The sequence below is a fragment of the Ambystoma mexicanum genome, chromosome 12 (assembly GCF_040938575.1).
Source record: "Ambystoma mexicanum isolate Mex_15411 chromosome 12, UKY_AmexF1_1, whole genome shotgun sequence".
In the NCBI taxonomy this organism is placed as follows: Eukaryota; Metazoa; Chordata; class Amphibia; order Caudata; family Ambystomatidae; genus Ambystoma; species Ambystoma mexicanum.
In genome coordinates, this window is record NC_090936.1 from 1,016,704,382 (window position 1) to 1,016,728,393 (window position 24,012).

A 24,012-nucleotide genomic window follows, 5' to 3' on the forward strand; every position below is an offset into this window, starting at 1 on the left:
TCAATATTCGGGGAGACTAAGTACTGCACACAGTTCCGTTAGCAGCGAGTACATAAAACGCATCCAAGGGGTTCCAAAGAGCTAACACGTCGTGGAACGTGACCCTGGAGGTGATTAATGGGAAGGTCACTCACGTGCCACCTACTGTACTGTGGGGGAGGAGGGCTTCCAGGAAGCGCTGCCTCTGTGGGGGGACTTGGAAGCAGACGGTCCTGCTGACTCAGGTGGAGGCCGATCTTGAATCAAAGACCCCTCGAGGAAGCGAGGAAGACCAAGGGCAGTTACGTAGAGGTCTGCACAGTTTAGGAACCCCACCGCAGTCTAGTCATGGGGGCGGCCTTCTCCTTTCAAGCACTGACCCAAGGATGGGAAGGGCTAGCAGCCCGGCGAAAAGGGAAGGAATCGAGGCGGGGCCCAAAGAGAATAGGAATGAGAATGGCACAGTTTAACAATGTGTGCAGAGAGACGGGGAGAGCGAGAGAGAGCGGGAGAGAGGGAGAATGTGTGAGCAGTGGGGAGGGAGTACAAAAGAGCAAGAGAGAAAAGGGCGAGAGAGAGAACGTGTTGAGAGAAAGAAATATGAGACCACATAACGATCACCACACATATAAAATAGTGAAAGAAATCCAAAATGTTATGTACGTGCGAAAATGTATAGAAGAATGCATAGAGAAAGAAAGCAGAGAGAATGGCAGTGGGCGACAGTGGAAATGAAGTCGGACCATACCGAGTCCACAAGCCTATCTTTGGCCGTAGCCTGGGATGCATGTTTGGTGGCGGTGCAAAAATCCAGGTGAAAATAAGGCCAATCGGCGTCAAAGAGGCGAAGGCGCAAAATGGCAGCCCCCACTAGAAGGGTACTGCGATTGGTCGGCATTTTTTAAAATATTGAATCTAGCCGAAAGCGACCAATGGGGTGTAAACCAAGCAGGTTTTAAAATGATCTGCGCCGCTAGAAGAGCCATTCATCCTGTGTGCGGTGGCTGTAGGAAAGAGGTGAGCCGCCTGTAATGTGGTATGGAATGTATACGTTTTTGTTAAATGTAAAAACATGAATATGATGAGAAGTGTATCATGCAATGTAGAGATTAAGATTTGGTGATTGATGTGGATGCATTGAACCTGCTGCCATATGTGCCACAAGAATGGACTCCACATAAGTTACCGCTGTAACAATCATGGTGGGCTGCAAGGGTATGTGTGATACAAACACATTGTTTTTGGGGGTGCCAGGAAGTGGCTTAGTGCCAAGGTTATCAAGAGTGCAAGACAAGATTGTAAAAGAGAGAGGGAGAGCGAGAAAGTCCGAGAAAAAAGAAGACTGCTCGGTGCAAGAGAAAGAAAGACAAAAACAGAAAATACTTGAGAAACAGGGTGAGGCAAACACATAGCAATAGTGTATGTGTCCGTGGGCGAGAGGGACAGAGAGCAAAGGAGCAAATAGTCAGAACGAAAACGAGAACAGAAAGATGCAGAGAGAAGCACAGTCAGGGTGAAGGAGGCAGAATAAGGGAGCAAGAAGGAGAACAACGAGGGGGAGTCCTTAGAGCAAAGGATAAGGAGGAGGAACAGATTGAGGTCTAGGAATAAGAGAAAGCTACCAGGAAGAGGGTCAGAGACAGAAGAAAACAAGCAGCAGAAAGTCCTCTTATGGAGGCACAGAAAGAGCCAGAGAAATCTAAAAGGACAAACGTGATGAGACAAATGTAAATTGTGGAAAATTAGAGAGGAGCAGGAAAGGGACGGCGTGGTCTTGAGCAAGACAGAGGAACACGAATGAGCAGTAGAAGGCCAAGAGACGGAGGCAATGCGAGTTAGAAAGGTATACAACTTAAATGAAACAATTACAGACTTCAAGCAACTACATCACAGAGGGAAGGAAACAGAGAAAGGCAAAAATATATAAACAAGCACAAAGGCAAACGCTGAATGTAAATTCAAGATCAGATTGAACAATATGGGCCCAAGTCATGTATGTTGGCGTAGAAATCTCACAACAGCCGCGTGCTGAGAAGGACCCTGCGCGAGCTGAGGTGCAAAGAAAAAAATGCGCGCCCTACATATTCATGGATTCAAAGTGCATTACTAGCCGCCGCACAAGTAAAAACACGCTGTGCGAGGAACGCATACAACACGCCCACACGCACACCAAAAAGCAAGCAAAATCCCAAACCAGGCACAAGCCTCTGCGTCCACCCCTGACCCACCATCCAGTACGCCTGCGAGAAGGTGCACCCTCCCTCACAAGCCCAGGCTGCACCCCTGTGAAAACGCGGCCCTCCCTCATAAGTGGAGGCTGCACCCTAGCAAAATCGCACACCTCACCTCGCAAGGATAGGCTGCACCCCTGCAAGAACGCCTGCCCTCCCTCATAAGTGGACGAAGCACCCCAGCGAAATTGATACCACCCACCAGCCCCCCACCTCTGACATCCCCCCAAGCAGCCCCTGCAGTCTAAACACTACCCACCAGCCCCCCTTACCTCTGACATCCCCCCAGGAAGCCCCTTCCAGTCTGGACAGCAGCCACCCTCACCTCTGACAGCCCCCCAGGCATCCCCCTCCAGGCTGGACACCATCTATCAGCCCCCTCACCTCCCACATCCCCCCAGGCAGACCCCTCCAGTCTGGACACCACCCACCAGCTCCCCTCACCTCTGACATCCCAGCAGGCAGACCCCTCCAGTCTGGACACCACCCACCAATCCCATCACTTCCGACAGTCCCCCAGGCAGCCCCCTGACAGACTTCCACAATACCAGTGCAATGAAAGTCTGCATCTCACCTGAACCTCCGTGGTTTGCCAGCACCATGAAGTGGACCACCAACATGTCCACCACAAACACGATCAACACGAAGCACCGGAGATCCATCCAGGACTGGAGCAACTGCTGACACACCCTTTCAGACCATAATCAGCCCACCCCATACACGTGACAAGTGAATGCAATGCCAAGTGGCATGTGCATGTTGGCCGTGGCACATTGCCAAGGCATCAAAGCACACCAACTGAATGTGTGCCCACGACAGAAGTACACCTACTATAAAATTCACCAGATCCACAAACAATGGCCAGGCACGTCATAGTCCAAGCATCAGTGACCTGGGTGGAAGGGGGGGGAAATCCCTGTTAGGGAACAATAACATGACAGGGCCATGCATGGGTGATGGGAGGGCAGACAGAGAGTGCATGAGTCACTAAGACAGGAAAAGTGTGCTGCCACACTGAAAGAGCAAACATGGATCGGATCACTACTGCATTCCAGTGGTAGAGGTAGAGCAACATATGAAAGAAGGCAGTGTGTGACAGCACATGCTGGTGGGCGTGTCTGCATGACATGGGTTTAACACAGCAATGACAAACCAATGTGCAAGTAATGTGACCCGCCTCCCTCCTCCCCAACCACACTTATGCCAAACACACTGTGAGGCTGCATATGTAAATGCAAATGAAAACATACAGTGCAGACCCAGTAATCTGATGGACCCATCCCCACATGTCTGGCACATGTACATCCTTCCAGCTGCAACCATCACAGCAACAACAACACACGCAGGCACGCCACAAGACACATGACTTGCAATGGAGAGATGCACTGACTGAAAAGTGAACTATCAAAGTTGCAGACACACAAATTAACTGTACGAAGCATGGATTGTAACAAAATGAAAGATGTATTGAATAAAATATGTACAAGTAAAATGGGGAATGAGGGCCAAAGCAGTGCACAGGAAAATATGAAATGAAAAAACAACCCTATGCCTAAATGACTATATACATTAAAAACTGGGAAGCAAAGTTTATGATTATGTTTATTATTTGATAATGCGCACAAAACCCAGGGGTAAGCGGGCGCAGCAGGTACAAGGATACTTAAGCTTAGGTTACATACATGTGATAAGAAGCATTTCAGTATAGTGCATACATGTCAATACAAACAGTTGAACTGAGAACTAGCATGTTACAGTGTAGAGAGTACAAATATACAAAAGGTAGAAGGGTAAAAGCAAAAAAATAGTCTTAGAGCTGGGTTTCAGAGGTAACACAGCATTTAGGTACAGTGAGGATTAGTTGTCGCTGGACCAGAGCCAGTTTTTTACCTTGCGTCTAAAGCTGGAGTAGGGTAGGTTGGCTCTCAATGCAGTGGGCTGTGCATTCCAAGCCTGGGCAGCTCTGACAGGGAAGCTTACTCCGCCCGCTTTAGACCATCTAAATCTAGGGGTTTCTAGCAGGAAGTGGTTAGAAGCCCTAGTGTGGTGGCTGGAAGATTTTCTGGACAATCTGGCCGAGATGTAGGGGGGTGCTGTGTTGTTGAGCCCTTTATGGGTGAGAGATAGTGTCTTGAGAAGGACTCTGTCTGCAAAGTCTGGGGCAAATAATAAATTAAAAAAGGAAACCTACACCGAAATAACTAGGTACAAAGGCAGCGGGCTAGTCCACTCCAATCTCACTCAGGCTTTCTACCAGGGCTGAGTCTAGGGCCACATTCTCCTCCATTAGGCAGGCCTCCATTGTTACCTGGTGGGCTTGCAGGTTGTCCAGCATCTGTGCTCCTACATCTCGTGGCGCCCTGCAAGTGGCCCCCAGGATGGCAGCCTACCTCCTTGCCCAACGCAGCGCAATCTAAGCCCTGGCCATCATGACTCTCACTTCCCGTGCCCGCTGCCTATATGCCATGAACTGCCCTTCCTATTGCCTGAACATGGAAGACATTGAGTGCCTCATATCCACCTGTACCTCCTGCCTCACACTTTCCGCCTGCCTCCTTTGGGTGGTCTGCCCTGAAACATAATGCCTCCACATCGTTGCCACCTGCTGCCACAGTGCCTAGTGCCTGCTACATTGGTATTCCCTCTGAGCTGATGATGATCCTCTGGGGTGTACAGCACCTGCACTGCTCCTAGGTGCCTGCTGACCCTCCATTGCTTGTGACCCTATCAGGCCTGGTTAGGCACGGTGACTACCTCAGCTGCTGTACCTGGGACTCCCACCTCGGACAGGGATATGAGCTCCACCAGACGGGGAGTTGTGGGTGGCACTGGTGCACAGGGGGCCATAGTGGTATATTGGCCCAGAAGGCACCCTGGAGGATGACTGGTGCATAGAGGAGGAAGCTGAAAAGGTGGTTGCAGCAGTGATTAGCCCATGGATTCCACAGGGAACAGGCCTACTGCAAGCAAGGCCATGAGGTGGTATAGCTCACTGTGATGATGGGCAAGCAGAGTACGAGTAGCCTGCACATGATCACAAATGACACCTGTCTGCCTCGTGTACCCTGCCAGCAGGGGCAGCACATATTTCCAGATGGGCACACCAGATGACAAGGGGGTGTCAGTCTGGGTGGACACAGCAGCCGACAAGGGGGCATGGGTCTGGCTGGAGGCATCCTGGCAGGTGCACGCTGCTGCATTCGATGCCCCAGGGACAGGATTTTGCACAGGCACCTCCACAGTGGCCTGCACAGCCTCATGCACTGGGATGGCACTGCAGCAAGCGCGCCCACCTCAACATCCCCACCTGACCCCATGGGCTGGGCTGCAACAGCCACCTCCTCCACCTCCCCCTCCATCAACATGGATGACTCTAGGGCATCTTCCACTAAAGGATGGTCCCTGTGTGGCATCACCTGGCCTCACCGCTGCTGAGGAGTCCCCTCCCACCTTCACCTTCTTGGACTCCCCCCCAGCAGCCAGGCCCGATGTCACCAATGCTGCCACAGCCCCATCGCTCCCCGAAGATGAGCTGTCATGGGGGCGTGGCTGGGGCCTGAGCCTCTGTCTGGTGGAGGCATCCAGGCTCCACAGCACTGCTTCCGCCCTCTTCATCAGATGCAACTGTGAAAAATGAGAAACAGAACAGCAGCATCAGTTTACTGAACCAAAGCCGTGTGGCATCACCAACATTCACAGGAACATGACTTCTCAAAGGAACAACCATCAACCTCCACACACACACACATGGATATTCAATCCACATCCATGCAAACACAACAACCCAGGCACAATGTGACACACATACATGACACATTCCCATGTAAACGCAGCACAATGTGGCCATCGCACAGACACATACCAAGATGAATCACATGACCCTAGGGGCAGGTCAACCTGGCCCAACTGAAACTGGATGCACATCTATGGGAGACCTAGCACATGGGTGGGCAGGGAGATAACTGGAAGGACGTACCCACACGTAAAGCATTGGACCACAGAAGTGGAGGGCCACCACCGTGGACACACTGTGTGCAAGACACAGGCCCTCATTACGACCCTGGCGGAAATTGAAAAACGATGGCGGAAATGCAATACCGCCATCGAATACCGCCCGTTGCGATTATGACCCGTCACCGTAAAGTACGATGCCATTAGCGACACCGTAGTGAACGCCAACGCTAACTGCACCAAGTACGCGCACGCGCGCACTGCGAAACCGTAATTACCACCATGGCGCAACGGTACGGGAATTCTGACCCTAGCGGACATGGACCTAACGCCATCAATCATGGCGGAAAGTACCATTCCGCCATGGCGAGAAGTACGGCATCGCAAACCAACCGTAAAAGGCCTTACTGAGTGCCTGTACACCACTCCCTGGCCACATTGCACAACTCCTCGTAGGTGCAATGAAGTCAAACAATGCAACCAGTGAAAAGTACAAGTCACCCATGCATGCCAACGAACAAATGAATGTAGGGGCTCCAAGTGCCTTGTGAGTGGCCATCCATATTAGCCATGGCACCATTGCCGTACTGATGCAGCACAGGCATGTGAAGCTCCAAGTACAGCAACATGAACTGAAAACTGGGACAAACAAAAACAGGCCCCCCATCGCTTGACACCAGTGCAAGGCAACATACAAAGCAGTATCCTGAGTGAGACTGCACCAGCCCTGTACTCCTGCCAGTAAACAAACCAACCAGCAGCATAAGCATGTACCACACAAGTTGGCAGAGTGACTGAGCAGCCAGGCACATCTCAAGAGGGGACAATGGGAGCAGCAGGGCACAGATGGCACGAATACAGAAGCCATTCCAATGGACATGACCTCAGTCTCCCTCAAAGAAACGCACGCAAACACAGGCACCTGTGACCAGCCATATTCTGAAAATCACATCATTACACCAATCCACCTGGCTGACCGGCATCTGTTACACAAAAGCCAATCCCCCTCCCATGAGCATGACATCATTAAAACAGTCATAATGGCAGCCCCTATCCCTGACCTTACTGGCCTTCGTAGGCAAACGCGCCCAGTACAGTACCACGCGACTATGCTCAGAAGGCCGAACCCAAAGCAGATCTCCTCACAATACATCGCTCCCCAAATAGGAATATGCTACATTACTTGCAAAGAATAACGCTACAAGGTCAATATCATAATCAAAATTTAATGCACAACAAAATCACCCGGGCCATACAGCTATTAGGTCATGAACTCCAAATCATATCTCATAATTGTGGGCTGCATCCGCAATAAATGACCAGCTTCTTCTTGTGTGACGCCCTGTTCCTCCATGGTACACAGGGGCTACATCCACGGTCAAAAAGGCAACATGGAAGCGCCTAGAACCGCAGGGCCGTCCCATTAGGTAGGCACTAGTCCAGCTGAAAGCTCGAAATGTTGCTCCTAGCCACTAGTACTGCGTAAGGGCATGTGGGCCATTGGCGATCGTCCCATAAGATCGTAATGGTGCTCCACTGATTAACACGAAGCAGCAGGTGTCGGGAGTAAAAGCCATCTGCAGGAGTGGCATACAGATGGCAGCGGCAAAAGGGGAGGAGATACCTGTCACCCAAATGAAACGAAAAAGAATAGTATGGGCATCTGAACTCCATTTGAATTACTCACTTCAAAGATCACACTAAATCCACAGCCATATGCATGCTAGCCCACTCAAAAGGATTATTCGCACACAATAATCACTTGCGAATCATAACCATATAAATCGAGGTGAAAACACTATTACAAACGAGTGTTTGTGTGCATGCGTCTGTTAAAACACAATCCATTAGATGGGATTAGTAACGTGCATAGACACAAGTGTTTGAAGGCGCGTCGAGACAGGGAGGGTTCAACAAGGGCAGATAGACGATGGTCCCACTATGGCAGCCCTGCATCACATAGCGCAGAGGAAGTTGATAGATTCCAAAAAGCCATGTACATGGCAGACTCTCCATTAAATCATCTGTCCATGCATCCATACATCATTCCCTCATCCCGGTATAAAAACGCCTGATCATTTACTCACATCACATTAGAAATTTCCATTGAATCTGTGCTAAATGCAGTCTGCAAAATCCACTGTGCTCCAGGCCGGAATTCTAGTGTTGTGAAGTAACATGTATTTGGGAACGTCCTGCCTTATCCTCCACTACGCTATTGCGCATCCCATACTATTCATATCAATCATTGCATTCTCGGCATGGCCCCTGTCCCAAGGACATGAAACAATAGAACTTTCTATCTGCAGTCAGACCTGTGGGCGTCTCCTCGCCGCTAGCTGGAAACCGAAAGCGCTGTCCTTCGAATTCCTCATTTGCAACATCACGTCGGAAAGGCACCTGTGACCGCTTGAAATCACAAATCCATCCATTTAGTGCGGCAGTGTGTGAAAATGGCAACTGGCTACACTCACAAATGGGACGCCCCGCCCGTCGGTGAACCGCGGTACAGCGCTGCATGAGGGTCCACCGTTAATCGAGTACTACATTCCAGGGACCCTTCACAAGTATGTTCCCGACTGCAAAGATAGTATGTGAAACAATGGGAGCATAGCAGATTTAACATATGAAGCAAGATCTCACTGCCATCGGGATGAAATACATGATATTAATAGCAAGATGCCATGCGTCGATTTGCAGCGTTGTGTGCGGGACGTGCTCGCCCAAAGGGGATTGCAGCTTGCACAGGTGGAATGAATCACCACAGGTGGAGGCTATACAGCTTGGAAACACATAAATTGCATACCCAACCCCCTCCCACGACCACACCCACTCCAAAATGCTACCGGCAGGACTAGCGATGTTGGCCCTGGGGGACCTGATAGCACTGCAAGTACTCCAACTTCAAGAAGAAGACGAACACCAACTACTACAACAACCGGCCGCACAGAGGAGACGCAGGAGGAGGAGGAGGGCAGGGCAGGGCCAGCAAGGCCCACCAGCACAGCCACTACCACCACGCAGGCAGCCCGCAATCCCACGCCTCCGAGCACATCCGTTCAACCTCACTGATGAGCAGATCCACACCCTCTACCGTCTGGACCGGGACACCATAACCGCCATTGTGGACATGACACACGCTGACCTTGTCAGCATGATAGATAGCCCAACCGCCATCCCACCCCTACTGAAGGTGGTGTCTGTACTCCACTTCCTGGCCACAGGCACCTACCAGCACACAGTCGGACAGTTGCATGGCATTTCACAGCCACTGTTGTCACGGACACTATTGCAAGTGCTCGATGCCCTCCTGAAGCACGCAGACGACTACATCTCTCTACCACGCTCGGAGCAGGAAATTACGAACACAAAAGTGGGATTCCATGCACTTGCCGGCATACCGGGTTGCATTGGTGCCATCGACTGCACCCATGTGGAATTGGTTGTCCCACATGCCATGGAGGCCCAGTACCGCAACCGAAAACAATATCATTCTCTTAATGTACAAATGGTGTGTGACTCAAACCGGATCATCACACATTGTTGTGCCCGATTTCCTGGATCAACCCATGATTCCATGGTCTTACGGAACTCTACAATACCACGCTACATGGAGCGACGTGCAGGGAACAGATCCTGGCTACTCGGTGAGTCTCTTTTCATGCATGATAATGTGGGGTATGTGATGCGGCAATGACCTGCCAGGAAGGGGAGGGGGGTGCTTACGTAGCAATGTCATTCCTCAAACATCCTTTATTGTCCACATACAGGTGATGCCGGGTATCCACTGAAGAGATGGCTCCTTACACCACTCCGGAACCCACAGGACCAGCATGAGGAGGACTACAACCATGCCCACTCACGTACCCGTGTAGTCATAGAACAGGCATTCGGCCTACTGAAGGGTCGTTTCCGCTGCCTCAGCAGGTCTGGCGGGGCACTCCTGTACCGCCATGAGAAGGTTGCTAAGATGGTCATGGCATGTGTCATGCTACACAACATGTGCATACGTAGAAATGTGCCCATGCCCCCTGACGCAGAACTGCAAGCACCAGAATATGGTCATGATGTGGGTGGGGATGTGGCAGAACCTGAAGGAGTCCGCGAGGCACAGGAGGCCCGTGGAATTCGTCAGATTATCATAGATTCATGCTTCTAGCACTCACGCCTGGTGGTTGATACATGGACACGGGAGTTGTGGCACTGTGTGTGTCTGGAACATGCACATTATGAACTGTACGCCTATGATGGCCTCGTACACAAAGATCAATGTCCACACATCTCATTGGATGATTGTGAAATGTTTATAGCAAATGTGAAATTGTGTTACACACCCCATCGACCCGCCACCCAAGTAAGCCCAACACACCCCTCCACCCTCCTACCTCCCCCCCGAACACCAGTGTCCAAGGATGCTCATTGTCAGTGGGCAGACGCTATTGAAAGCCCCCTCTCCGGGTATCAGGGGCACCCCTGCCTGTGGAGCGCAGGTTCCTCCCAGATCTACGTTGGGGGCTGCCCTGGACGGAACTTGCAACGGATGATGTCTCTGCCTGCTCACGTCCATGCATGTCCCTAAGGGTTTGTGAGAGCTCAGTGAGCACACGGCGCACAGCGGCAAGTTCAGCACATACGTCTTTGGACGTCGCATGCAGTTCCCCCCTCAGGCTCTCGGTGCTTCTCTCCATTTGTACTCTCAGGCTCTGGGTGCTTCTCTCCATTTGTTCTCTCAGGCTCTCGGTGCTTCTCTCCATTTCTGCCCTTAGTGTCTCTGTACAAGTTTCTATGGCTGCCTTGGTACCCCCACATTCATCAGCATGGTCCTTGAGGAGCGTGGCCAGTTGCTGCTGTTGCACGATCACCTGGTCGAGGGACTGTTGCCTCTGCTGGGCCATGGACATTTGCGGTGGTGTCACAGAGGGGCTGATCACCTCATGTTGCCTTGACACAGGGCTTGTGGGGGATGGCCAGTCGTCGTCTTGTGAGTGCCCCTGCGTGGTATCCTCATGTTGTACGGGATGAAACAAACAGGGGGATTGAGACAGGTCATGGATGGATCGTACATCGACATCACCGTTTTCTGTGTCGGAGCATGCTGCCATTAATGCAGTGTCACCTATGGTGCTGCTGCCACCAGAAGCAGTGCCTTCTGTGGCATCCATTGGGGGGGCCTGTGGTGGTGGTGGTGTTGTGGCCATGCTGGCTGCTGGGGTGCCTGTTGAAGTCCCCTCCTGTGTGCTGCCACTTGATTTGTGCTGCTGCCGTGTCTTGATGCGTGCAGCTGAGGTGGAGGGTCTTTGGCCGTTGGTCTTGGCCCTCTTTGCAGGTGTGCTGGTAGGGGTGTCCTGGAGCTCGTCGTTTGAATCGGACCCTGTGGTGGAGTAAAGGAGGGCGAGCGTTATTAATGGGTCTGTGGAAATTGGAATGGCAATGTATCACATGCATTGGGGTGGTACCTGAGGGTGATTTGGGTCAGGGCCTTGGAGGTGGTTTCATTTTTGTGTGGATTGAGGGTGCAGTTGTATTGCAGCCTGCAGTTAGGGGGTGCCTGCTGCACGTGTAGAGGGTGTTTTTACGATTTTTAATTATTTATTTATTTAATTTGACTTTTAATGTCCGCTATCAGGCCAATGTGAGTGGACGTTCTCCTGGTCATGTGTTTCTGTTGCACTATGTGGACACATGGTACTTCACATGATTGGACATTGTGGTTTTAGCATAGTTTTATTTGGGCCACCTACCTGATTCTTCGGATGTCTGCACTCCTTTCTCCATCCCTCCGACTCCCTCTATGGTCTCCATTCCAATGGTGGAGGCACAGATTTCTTCGCAGGGGGTCAGCTTGATGGGTGATTCCGATCCTCCCCCGGTAGCTGTGGCAATGTTACGGTTGGCGGATAGTATGCTCCGTACGCGTATCCGCAAGTCGTCCCATCGCTTTCTGCATTGCTGTGGGTTGCGGGGTGCGGTCCCCACCGCACTTACCCGCTGTGCCACCAGGGCCCATATGGCCTTCTTGTTCGCAAGTGCCGTCCTGGTCATTTGCGTCGAGAAGACGACGGCAGCATTCTCCTGGAGGGTCTCTGTGAGCACCGTGAGTTCCTCACGTGAGAAGTGGACCTGCCGCTTGCGGTCGCACGCTTTTTTCGCTACTTTTCCCATAGTTTTGGTTTCACTAGGGTGGATGACGGGTTGGGATGTCTCTCAGGGTAGTGTTTTTAATGGTTGTGTGAATGTTCTGATTTTATAGGTGTACGGCGTGCTGTTTCCCGTTCCGGGACCATGTTTTTGCTTCCGTTTCCGTATATTTACGGTCACCGTATTTTCCGATTGGCGCTCTCTACGGTGACCGCTATGTACGGTGGCGGAATTGCACCTAGGTCGCCGTACGATGGCGGTGAGGGGCGTTTTGGGGACATTTCCGCCATCGCGGACTTTGCACTTCCGCCAAGGCGTAGTGCTCGTGCCCGATGGGTCAGAATTAGCCACACTTTACTCTGTCGTGCCATGGCGGAAACGCTATTTACGCTATGGCGGTCAGGTCAGTTGCTTTCCGCCAGGGTCGTAATGAGGGCCACACAGTTGAATCATGTCTACCAATGGCCAACCCGACTGTCATCACTCCCAGCATGACCATGCAGACACCTGCCTGGCCATCACTCCGCACAATCACATCAAAGGACATGCCACTATCACATCCAATCAATTGCATAAGCTATACACACATGTACACACATGCATAAAGCACTTAGATATGCCGTGCACACACATCAACTCAGAGGGCCCAAGCAACGTCATGACCAATCACATCAGAGTCCCAGGAACTGCAATGCCTCAACGTGACTAAGCCAGACATCCAAATGAATGTGTTGCATCCAGGCGCGGGTGAGGTCCAGTCACACATTCCCATTTTGGGCACATTCACATAAGCATCATGGATGCACATGATTTGGGCAACACTACCTCAACTGGCACACCTGCCACCCTGGCACATCTCAGACACAACTAACATTGCATGTGCACGGTCTGCAAGACAGCCATAAAACACACAATGCAAGTAAGAGCACATTTAAAAACTGCAGATGTCTGAATGCACACATGGAGAACAATGTTTGATGTATGCATGTAGTCATCCATTTCAGAAACATATTTTCTGCAAGCCTAAGGGGGTCACTGCCAACATGCAGGCACATGCACAACACACATGCACTGTAGAGCAGTGCACCACATGCCTACTCACCAGCCGACTTCAGACGTTGTCGTAGTTTGCAGACCTGGGATTGCAGTTCTAGGTAGAATCTCTCCAGGACCTGCATGTTGTTGTTTGACAGCCTGCACCTGCGTGCACGGTGCCTCTCCATGGTAGCACCGGCCTGGATGTAGTGCAGCACCTTGCCGTGGGTCCTGGATTTCAGATCCTCCTAGCGCTTATGTAAGGTCTTGAATGTGCAGACTGCCACCCCCTTCATATTGATGGCAGCTGTGATCTTGTCCCAGATCTGTTGATGTCCTTCTTTGCTGCATTGTATCGCTGGGTTGAAGAGGGCGTCATGATGCTCCAGGACCTTCTCCACCAGGATGTCAACTTCACTGGCGCTGAAGTTGACAGCCCTCTGCCTCGCTGCCATGAGGTTGCCACTCTGGTCAAAGGATGATGGTGCTGACATGGCAAACCCCCGAGGCAGGTGTGGGTGGGCAAGATGATCCTGGAGATGGGATGTGGAGTGGTGGAATGGCACAGTGGGAGCCCAACAAAGCAGCTGATGTGGTCACAGAGCCGGAGACAGGAGCACAGGCAATGGCTGGACAGCAGGTCCTCCAAATGCAGTGCAGGCGGGCAGCAGGTGCACACACTGTACAGGCAGCAGCAGATGGCAAAGTTGGAGGCAGCACAGGGCAGGAGGAGCCAGGTAAAATGGCATGGAGGCGGGAGCGTGAGACCTCCGTGTCTCGCAATGAAGGCAGCCGGAAACAGAGTAAGGGGACTTTGCGTGTGAAAACATAAAAAAAGCGAAAAGCGTGGACACGTGAAAACAGAGGAAAGGCCTTCAGTGCATAATCTCCGTGACACATGCTGCGTGCATGCGTTGAGAACGCCATAGTTGGGAATAAATAAGTGTGGGTAAAAGGAACTCCGAACGTGCATGCAAAGGGGAGGAGATGGACGAGTGTATTAGACATGTATTTTGGGGTGCCACACATTCTGTTCACTTCTGGGAGGTACGTACTTGTTATTTTGGTGGGAGCTTTGCCTCCGCGCCTACATGCATTTACTTTTGATTTTTTCAAGGCTAACGGTGAGTCGTGTATGCATTTGTTTCAACTCTTGGTGCCCCTGTTTATCGCGTGCCAATACTCTTACATTTCTGGTAGCTTTTGGGGTTTGAGTATGCATTTTTTTGTTTTGCTGGGTGCCTATGCATTATGCGTACCATACTATCCACATTTGGGGTACATTTGAGCCTATTCTTTGCGAGCAAATAGTTAGGTCTCTTTCTGAGCTAGGAAATACAACAGTAGGTATGATCTATATAAACACAGTTTGGTAGTTTATTGGAGGGTCCACGTGAAACAATAGGTACTGTGAGCCAGTTCCCTTTGAGCCCACATAGACCTCGTGGTTGCACTTGCTTATGTTTCGCCCCTTATCGGATTTTGTCAAGGCGTTGCATGGTACATTTGGTTAGTGTGTACGTTTTGGTCATTTCTTGCATTGTGCATTACTTACATTTGTTATATCAGAATACAGATTGTTAGTTTAGTACATGTCGTAGGACTTTCACTGTACATTTGTCCTTGTACATTTCATAATCCCTTTAAGGTGTATTTCATCAATTCATTTGTATCAATTTAGTACATCTCATGTATTAATTTCCTACACTTAGCAGTTCATTAGCATTGGTTTATTTTCCAAAGTCATTAGCATTGAATTGGTGCATCTCATGTATTCATTTCATACAATTATAGATTCCTTGACATTAGTTTGGGTTGCAGTATCATCTCCAAGATTAGGTATTAACGTAGACATAGGAAGGAAGCAAGATAAAAAATGGAGAGTTAGGGAACGGTCTCTGTATACAGCCTAAATGCTGACCATAGATAGTTTATAATGGCGTAGTAACATACAGTGTTTTGGTGTAGTAGCATAAGGAGTGATTCCTTATGGAGTGATTCATCATTATTGGTGATATATTGTCCTTGAGTTTAATTCATATTTCTTTTGTCTTGTGGTAGCATTGTTGTGTGATTAGCTGCTTAACATCATGCTGGATTGTGGGTAGTCGTGATTATTAAGATTTAGGTCAAGCCATTTCTCACTGTGATATGGTTGTGCAATCCCTTTAAGGTGCAATCTAATGACTGGTGTTTATACTTGTTTTCCTGTTCGGTGTACTATATTACTAGCATACCTCTTCCAGATTAGACACCGGTTCCGGCTTATATGTTGAGGAGGCTGCAGGAGCAGAAGTCTGTGGATGTTTGACAGTAGCTGCAAACAAGTTCATTTTCTGTTGGCGACCGTGGCCCCACATGCTGTCTCTAGATACTGCATCAAGTGTGGGGTGCTTCCTGGGTGGTTGCGCACAGCGATGGTGGCCCCTGCACACTGCCTGTGTTTGCAGACCTAGCAGGGGGTTCCTTGTGTGGGTTTATAGTGGGGGCTGCCCACTGCAGCTACTTCCTATTGGACCCAAGGTTGGATTAGGGAGGTTTTTGTCAGTGGATAAAGGGCTCTGGTGTCTCTAAAGCTATGGCTACCCCCGTGCTGAGGACACCCTTGGCCCAGCTGGTAGTTGGGACTATCTGCAGGAGCCCCTCACCTCTACAGGGCATTTGCTCTTCCTTGCCCTTTGTATTGTCCTTGCTGGCTCCACTTATGTCCTGCCCCACTGTCTCTCAGCGATTATGGCTGCCATCCCCCACTGTTCTTGCAGGTCACTCTCTTCAATCTATTCCTCGTCGCTCCCAATTGCAATGTGTGGGGTTTGTGGCCTTTCGGCATGTATCTCCAGTAGTCAAGCCCTGATGTCAGCTGGCTTCTGGCAAGTAGGACAAGGGGGGGCGGCGGAGCAGTCCTGTGCCCACAGATCCCGAGCAGGCAGCTCCGGCTCCAGCCATCTCATTGTGGATGTGTCACTCCCCTCTGGGCTGCACATCAGGACATCACATGAACTGGCTCAACCCCCATCCCGGGCCGCATGGCCTCTTTATCTTGATGGATGTACTTTGTTTTATCTCTGTGCCCCTCGATGACAGGGGGGATGTCAGGACTGTGTCGGACTCAGCCAAGGGCATAAGCTGAGTCTCCGGCTTGGCGCACACCCCAGTCCATGCAGCGGATACACGCTCTGCTGTATTTTCACTGCTGCTCCCGGTTAACCCTCTCTAGTCGTAGGGAGGAGAGGGGAGTCTCTCTCCCAATCACTGCTGTCTCTGGCTTGTGTGTCTGGCTGAGCTGGAGCCAATTCATCTTGAAAGCGACTGTTGTTTAGTCAGCGCGGGTGGTAGCCATTTTGCGGGCAGCTGCCCGCGCTTACCAGCTAGAGTTCGGGAGGCAGATCGGGGCTAAAAAAACTCTTGTTTCAGGCCAGTATGAGAATATGAAATCTAGATGTGTTGCTCCAGAAATGTCTCAGCATTCAGAAATTGGGATTAAGCACCGGTAGGTAAGAGCACCACCGGGGCCATGAGTTCCATTCTAATTGAAATTGCAATCATATGGACACTTAATTGCAGGCTCATTTTGGCATACACACCACTCATACACTTTATGTGTTTTACCACACAGGGTTCCCGACATGAAGCCCTGAGGAAGGCGGCAATTGAACAACCTGAGACCGCTGAAACGTGAAGTTCGGAAAGGGAAAGATAAAAATGTGATTGATTCCGACCCTCTGATATCTAGCTTATTAGATCCTTCCACATAGGCCATTATTGAAACAAGACCCTGACATAGTATGCTAATGGGTACTAAATAGCCCTGGTACTTCCCAAATGTTAACAAGGAACATGGCACACTAAAACTGATTCGGTCGAATATACCTGAATCTCAGAAAATACAGTTTTTTTCCTGAAAGGTTGTTTTGATATTTTGCAATAATTTGATTGTTTAAAAAGCTTTATTAATGTATTATTTCATTGCTTTAGAATATCTATACTTGATATTGTTTTAGCCACATTTACAATGAAACTTTAGACCTTAGTGTCAACTGATTCTCCACAAAGAATGTGCCTCTTTGAAAGGTATTTGTTTTTCGCTGCCCTTTTCAAAGAAATTGGTTCACTGTAAAAAAAAATTGGATCCCTTTTGGCTATAGGAGCTGCCACTAAATACTTCATTTATATTACTGTTTCACTTTTTCATTTTTATAAAACAAGACATGTGATTAATCCCACTTTGGGATTGTTGTTGTTTTTTTATGTCAGCACAAAAATTATTAACTAACTGTGATCAATTTTATAAGAATTGCTGAATGTGTATTATTATTTATGGAAAAATACACTAACCTGTCATCAATCTTATAGTTATTGGTAAATTCATTTTACTACATAAAGAAAAAATACACTATGATTGAGAAATACTGTCTTTCATTGTATTTTCATCACCTGATTTGTTGATGGATTATTTATAAGTGGCCGACAGCCATTGAACCCACTCAATGATCTCTAACTATAGAGACTTGCACTTATGATTTATGAATAGTTCAAAGAGAGATCTATTCTGCACACTTTTTCATGTATTGCCTCTGACTCTGCCTCTGCCTGACGACGGGGACCATTCACAGCATGTAAATCTATGAAAGATACCATTGCTGGAAAACCGGAGTTATAGGTAAGTAACATATTCCTTCTGCTCATGCACTGTATCCCTTCTAAATCGTACATTTGTGTATGAAAAATGTATATTTTCGTGTGAAAAGTGTTACTTTTTGTATGACAAGTGTACATTTAAAACTGACATCAAAGTCAGCCGTGGCTTGCCTTTCATGTGAGTTTTTAGGAGATGTTAATTGCGTAATGTACGAAGAGTAAAACTCACACGCTCAGTGTACAGTTCATATGACTTGCCTTTGATGTGAATTTTCAGGAGATGTTAATTTTGGAATGTACCAACTGTAAAACTGATATGCTCTGCGTATTTGATTGAAGCACATCTTGTAGGCACCTGTGTGGTAGGAGTATGTGTTGTAAGAATGTGTGTCGTAGGACTGTGTTGTAGGAGAGCATGTCATAGGATAGACACCAGGGCTCTGTAACCTTTGGTTCTCCAGATGTTTGTACTGCAAATCCCATTATCCCTAACCAGCATAGTCAATAGCCAGATATCATGGATACTGTAGTCCAAAACATCTGGAGAGCTAACGGTTGCAGACCCCTGATATAAACAATGTTAATATCACACATATATGTGTAGGGTTTTAATATAAAATGCACCTTCATTCTGCTCATTCAGTCTATGCCTCCTAAAGTGTACATTTATATATGTAAAGTGTACATATTCGTAGGAAAGTGTTCCTTTTTTATATGAAACATGTTCCTTTTTCATAAGAAAAGTGTAAATGTATTCCATCACTTTAAAAATGACATCAGAGTTAGCACTTACTTGCCTTTGATGTGAGTTTGTAGATGTTAATTTTGTAATATATGAAATGTAAAACTCATACACTCGGTATTCAGTTCATATGAAAAGTGTGCATAGATTGCATCACTTTAAAACTGACATCCAAGTCAGCTGTCACTTCTATTTCATGTGAGTTTTTAGATGTTAATTGTGTAATGTATGAAATGTAAAACTAATACGCTCTTTGTACAATTCGTATGAAAAGTGTGCATTTATACCAACACCCTAAAACTGACATCAATGTCAACTAAGGCTTGTCTTTCATGTGAGTTTTTCGGAGGTGTTAAATGTGTAATGCAATAACTGTTAATTGCGTAATGTACGAACTGTAAAACTCATACGCTCTCTGTACAGTTTGTAGGAAATGTGCAGATTCATTCTGTGCATGGATCATATATTGATAGATTTTTAATCATTAATATTTCAAAATTAATGGATTTGGCCAACATTTCGAAAGTGATTAGGGACCCCACACCCCAGACTGCACATTTCCATAGAGATTTGTTAAAAAATAAAAAAAGTTATTAAGAAGACAAAACATTTTTTTACCAAAGTTGCAGCCTACTTCCTGTTCATTTTCCCATAGACAAACAAGGTACATTTTTGTCAAAGCGCACAGCCCAAACAGCTGGATGGATTTGGACCAGGTCCAAAACAACTTGGGCATGGAGTGTTCAAAAGCGTGCTTTTTGTGGTTTGTGGTTATTCCGTGCAGTAGTTATTTAAATATAAGACGGAGAAGGGGATGCCTCTTCTCATAAATAGATAGTTATATCTCAGTGCTTTACCCAAAACTGAGTATTTTTAGAAATGAAACAGCTGCCATCTGGTTTTTCTTTCAATGCCAAGGTTATAGTCGAGGTTATGGGAACATTAAACGCAAGAAAAAAGCCATTTTCAGGTAAAAAAAAGATGAAAATGCCATTAGGCTAGAGGTGGGGGGGTGGGGGTGGCTAGAGGGCACCAAGTGAAAATTGGGAGTTGGAGGGGGTCTAGAGACTAAGTTTGCAACAAAAAGTTTTCTGTAGCCACGAATAGCCAAAATCTCCAAGCAAACTGTGTCACAGAAACAGCATGTGTTGTGGGAGGAAAAAGGGGGTGAGGAGGCCATCTGGACAGTGGGGAGAGTGGGCACATGGTGAGCCCCTGGGGGGCCAGGAAAGCATTTTTTCTCACCATTTTTCCAGATAACCGCGGCTATGAAGGACTACAGATAGCTGAGGGTATGTGCAGTTCCATACCAGCAGTTATAGTTCTTTTTGTTCTTTTTTAGTAAAAACATTTTTACAGCTATAGTGTCATTGGGCGTGAAAATTTGCTGCCCATGGACTCTAAAGTCATCCAGGTATCTCATCCTTGCAGTAACAAGGGTAGGCCCAGTTTAGCTTCAAAGTTAGAAAGGGGCCAGCCTCCTCAGGCCATGTTGCCTAATAAATTAGCAGAAGATACAAGACCGCATGACTTCAGGGGGCTGGCCCTTTCCTTGCTTTGAAGCTAATCAGCAGCAGTTCCGGTTATTGCATTTATGGATGGATGGGTGACCGAATGAGCATCTGCATTATTTTTTTTAAACTGTTCTGCTGTCAGTCCTTGCAAGTTTTGCACTCAGCGAATTTTTTTTTCCCTTTTGCTGAATCGAATTCTAGTATTTGTAGTCTCCCAGTCAAGATGGGGTGAATAATGCCACAATTGTACTTTATTTGCCTAACATAGTTCTACAAGGATTTATATATTTAAGTGACACTAAGGTATGTGTACTTTTCAAGTTATCTTTATAATGCAGAGCATTTATGAACGCCAGACATGGGGGTGAGGAAGGGAAATGATGAGAGGGCAAATAAGTCATGAGTATTTTTCCACAATGTGGCAAGAGAGTTTGCAATCCTGGACACTGGTGCAGTTATTTCCCACTGATTGTGGTTGCTTTCTAGTGCACAGGTAAAGGACAGATGTGGATGGACAGCGTAACTTTTTTCAGAGGGCTCACGCAACCCTTGTTTTTTAGTTTGGCAAGGTTGCTCAAGTATTTAGCTTCCAGGATTTCACTCAGGTTGTCATGTTCCCAGTGCAGATGCTTACAAGAACGAAGGCACTGGTTTTGTATTGGGATTTTGTTTTCCAGGGAATATTTCATGACAGATTGCTGGGTTTAAAAGTTGAGCACCTTGACAGCATATTTATTGTAACATTTCCTCTTTCAAGTTTTTTTTCTGTTGTTCATTACTTTTACTAGTCTAACGCTATTTTGTATTGTGCACTTTCTTGTACGGGGAAGATCAATTGAACTACATTTGTATATTTCACTTTAAGATATATGTTCACTTACTGTGTGTATATTTATGGGGGCCAGCTTTTGATTTTCGCTATATGGGCAAAAGTACCTGGGCATATGTTATTCTTGCAGCCAGTCATTTTTTCCCCATTTCTGTGCTGCTTAAATACAGCCAGTTGGGGTTGTGCGATGTATCCCAACAGTTACCAAGAGACTACTCATAGAACAAGGGGCTTGTAGCAGGCTGTTTAACCAAAGTTTGTGATCCTTGGCAAATAATGTAATATCTCACTGCACATTGCCTAAAAACATTGTGCGTTCTGCACTCTTTTATACATAACAATACCACTGTCAAAACAGGTCAAAATCAGTTTGTGATTGATGAGTGATGACTTGCAAGCGATTTAAAATATAGAGTGGCCATGCCCATCGGCTAGTGGTCTGGTAGTTTTCTAAAATGGACAGTGGGCATGGACAGAGGCGATGGCTAGTGGTCTGGTAGTGTTTTAAAATGGACAGTGGGCACGGCTAAAGGCCGTGCTCACTAGCCATGGCCATGGTGGTCTTCTAGTGTTTAAAAGTATTCAGTGGGCACAGGGGAAGACAATGGCTATTGGTCTGGTAGTGTTTTAAAACGGACAGTGGGCATGGACAAAGGCCATGCTCACTGGCCATGGACGAACGCCACAGCTAGTGGTCTGGTAGTGTTCTAAAATATACAGTGGGAACGGCCGAAAGTAATGGGTAGTGGTCTGGTAGTGTTTTAAAAAACATGGATTGTGGGCACGGCCAAAGGCTGTGCTCACTGGGCATGGCTTAAGGCCATGGCTAGTGCTCTGATGGTGTTCTAAAATATACAATGGGCATGGCCATAGGGAGTGACCACAGGCCATGTGCGTAAACAAATCTATGGAATGCAAAAACCTTTAGTTGCAGGGATGTTAAGGTGAGAACTTAAAGCAACAAAATACTTGAAATTCAGCTAAAGCCACCTTAACTTTGTGCCCCTTGTTGCGCAGCCTATGACCAAAAGGATGACATCACAGAAAACATCACGGATAGCACCACTGATGGTATCACTGGTGACATCACTGGAAACATCACTATCAACATCATCCATGACATCACTGATGGCATCACTGATGGCAACACTAATAACATCATACATGACATCAATGAATATTTAACTAATGGCATCAGAGATAAGATCAGTCTAGGTATTTACCCATATGTAGATCACCCTTACATTTCTACATATGTGATATTAGCATTTTTGAATAGTTCATAATAAGGAGTACATTGTTTAAAACAGTAAAGAGCTACATAGGCATCATATCACTACTTGTGAAGCTTTCCTCTGTAGTGCGTTGGTAAAAGATGATATCTGAATTATAAATTGAACACTGTTTAGAATGTTTCTGTTTGTGCCAAATATATCTAGGACATGTTCACTATAATCTAATCTGTATATAAATTTACAAAAAGAATTTGTAGAAATAAATAGAAAGAGACACATATTGAAACTTAATTACTTACTACGTTTTAACATAAACATATGTAAATACTCAAATGTTTTATTGTAAGAAAAATGTGTGTATGTAAATGACATGAGAAGTGCTTTAACACAAGTAGCAACTATGTATTAGAATATTTTCTAAGATTTCCATACATAGCTATTGGAAAAAAAGTGATTATTAATCTAAATGTATGTAGGTATAGAAAAGATGTATATTTCTTTCTGTGTGTCTTTTGTAAGTTGTTAACATGTTAAAATTGAATTGAAATAAAACACATACTGCACAAAGTAAAAATAATATTTAAATATCCTGTTTTTTAATATATTGTGTATGTCATAGATGATGTTATTAGTGATGTCATCAGTGATTTCATCAGTGATGTCATCAGTCATCAGTGATGTTGTCTTTGTCATCATATGCTGTGCAGCAGGAGTGCAAAGTTAAGGTGGCTTTAGCTGAATTTCAGGGGCTTAGTTGTGTTAAGCTCTCACCTTAACGTCCCTGCAACTAAAGTTGTATCCTTCATTAGTACCCGGCGAGAGACAATCAGAGTGCAACAAGCATTCTGATTGGCTCTCGTCGGGTCATTACCCGGCCGAGAATCCTTCGATTCTTGGCCGGGATTCCAGCCGCCTTGTCCTCGGCAGGGGGCGTGGCAGCCCCTCAGCCAATGAGGAGGCTCGAAGCGGGGCCATCCCCGCTCCGAGCCTCCCCATGGCTGGAGGCTTCCTTCGTCCCCCGCCGGTGACTCAGGTAAGATTTCTTTTTTTCCCCAGCCTTTCCTCCCTCCTCCGTCCTCCCTCCCCACCCCACTTACCTTCTATCCCGCGGTCTCCGGCGGGGGATGATGGAAACCTCCAGCCGTGTGGAGACTTGCTCCAAGCCTCCACACGTCTGGAGGCTTCCATCGTCCCCTGCCGGAGACAGCGGTACGTATTTTATTTATTTTTTTCTTCCTCCCCATCCCCTCCCGACCCCACTTACCTTCTTTTTTCTTCTGCTCTTGGAAGAAAACGCGCTGGGAACACTTTTGTTCCCAGCGCGTCTGCTCCCGATGGCCGCCATGGAAAGGGAAAATGAACTACGTTTTCCCTTTCCATGGCGGCGGCCATTTTTTTGCCGTTTTTTTTTTTTTTCTGTTCTGAAACGTGTTTTGGAACAGAAAAAAAAGCAATTAGTACCCTGGTCTAATGGGCTGGGGTACTAATGGCAATTAGCCACTCGGTGGCAGGCCAATACCGCCCGTGGTAATGCCCCCGGGGCGAGTTATAGGCCCGAGCGAAGCCCCCGAGGCGGTATTGGCCCACCACCTCGTGGCTTATTGCCACAATATAGGTATATATAAAGGGAGAGGAGAGAGAGCACGAGTGCTTCAGTGACCCAAAGTTGGAGAGAGAGAAAGAAAGAAACAAAGGGAGAAATTAGGAATAGTAAGTATGT

The 24,012-nt window shown here is 47.5% G+C and overlaps 1 long non-coding RNA gene across 1 annotated transcript in view; it reads right to left on the reverse strand.

Moving 5' to 3' along the window:
• Window positions 1-24,012, reverse strand: part of LOC138514217 (uncharacterized) — a 349,307-nt gene that overhangs the window by 84,401 nt on the left and 240,894 nt on the right. The gene's annotated exons all lie outside the window — the stretch shown is intronic.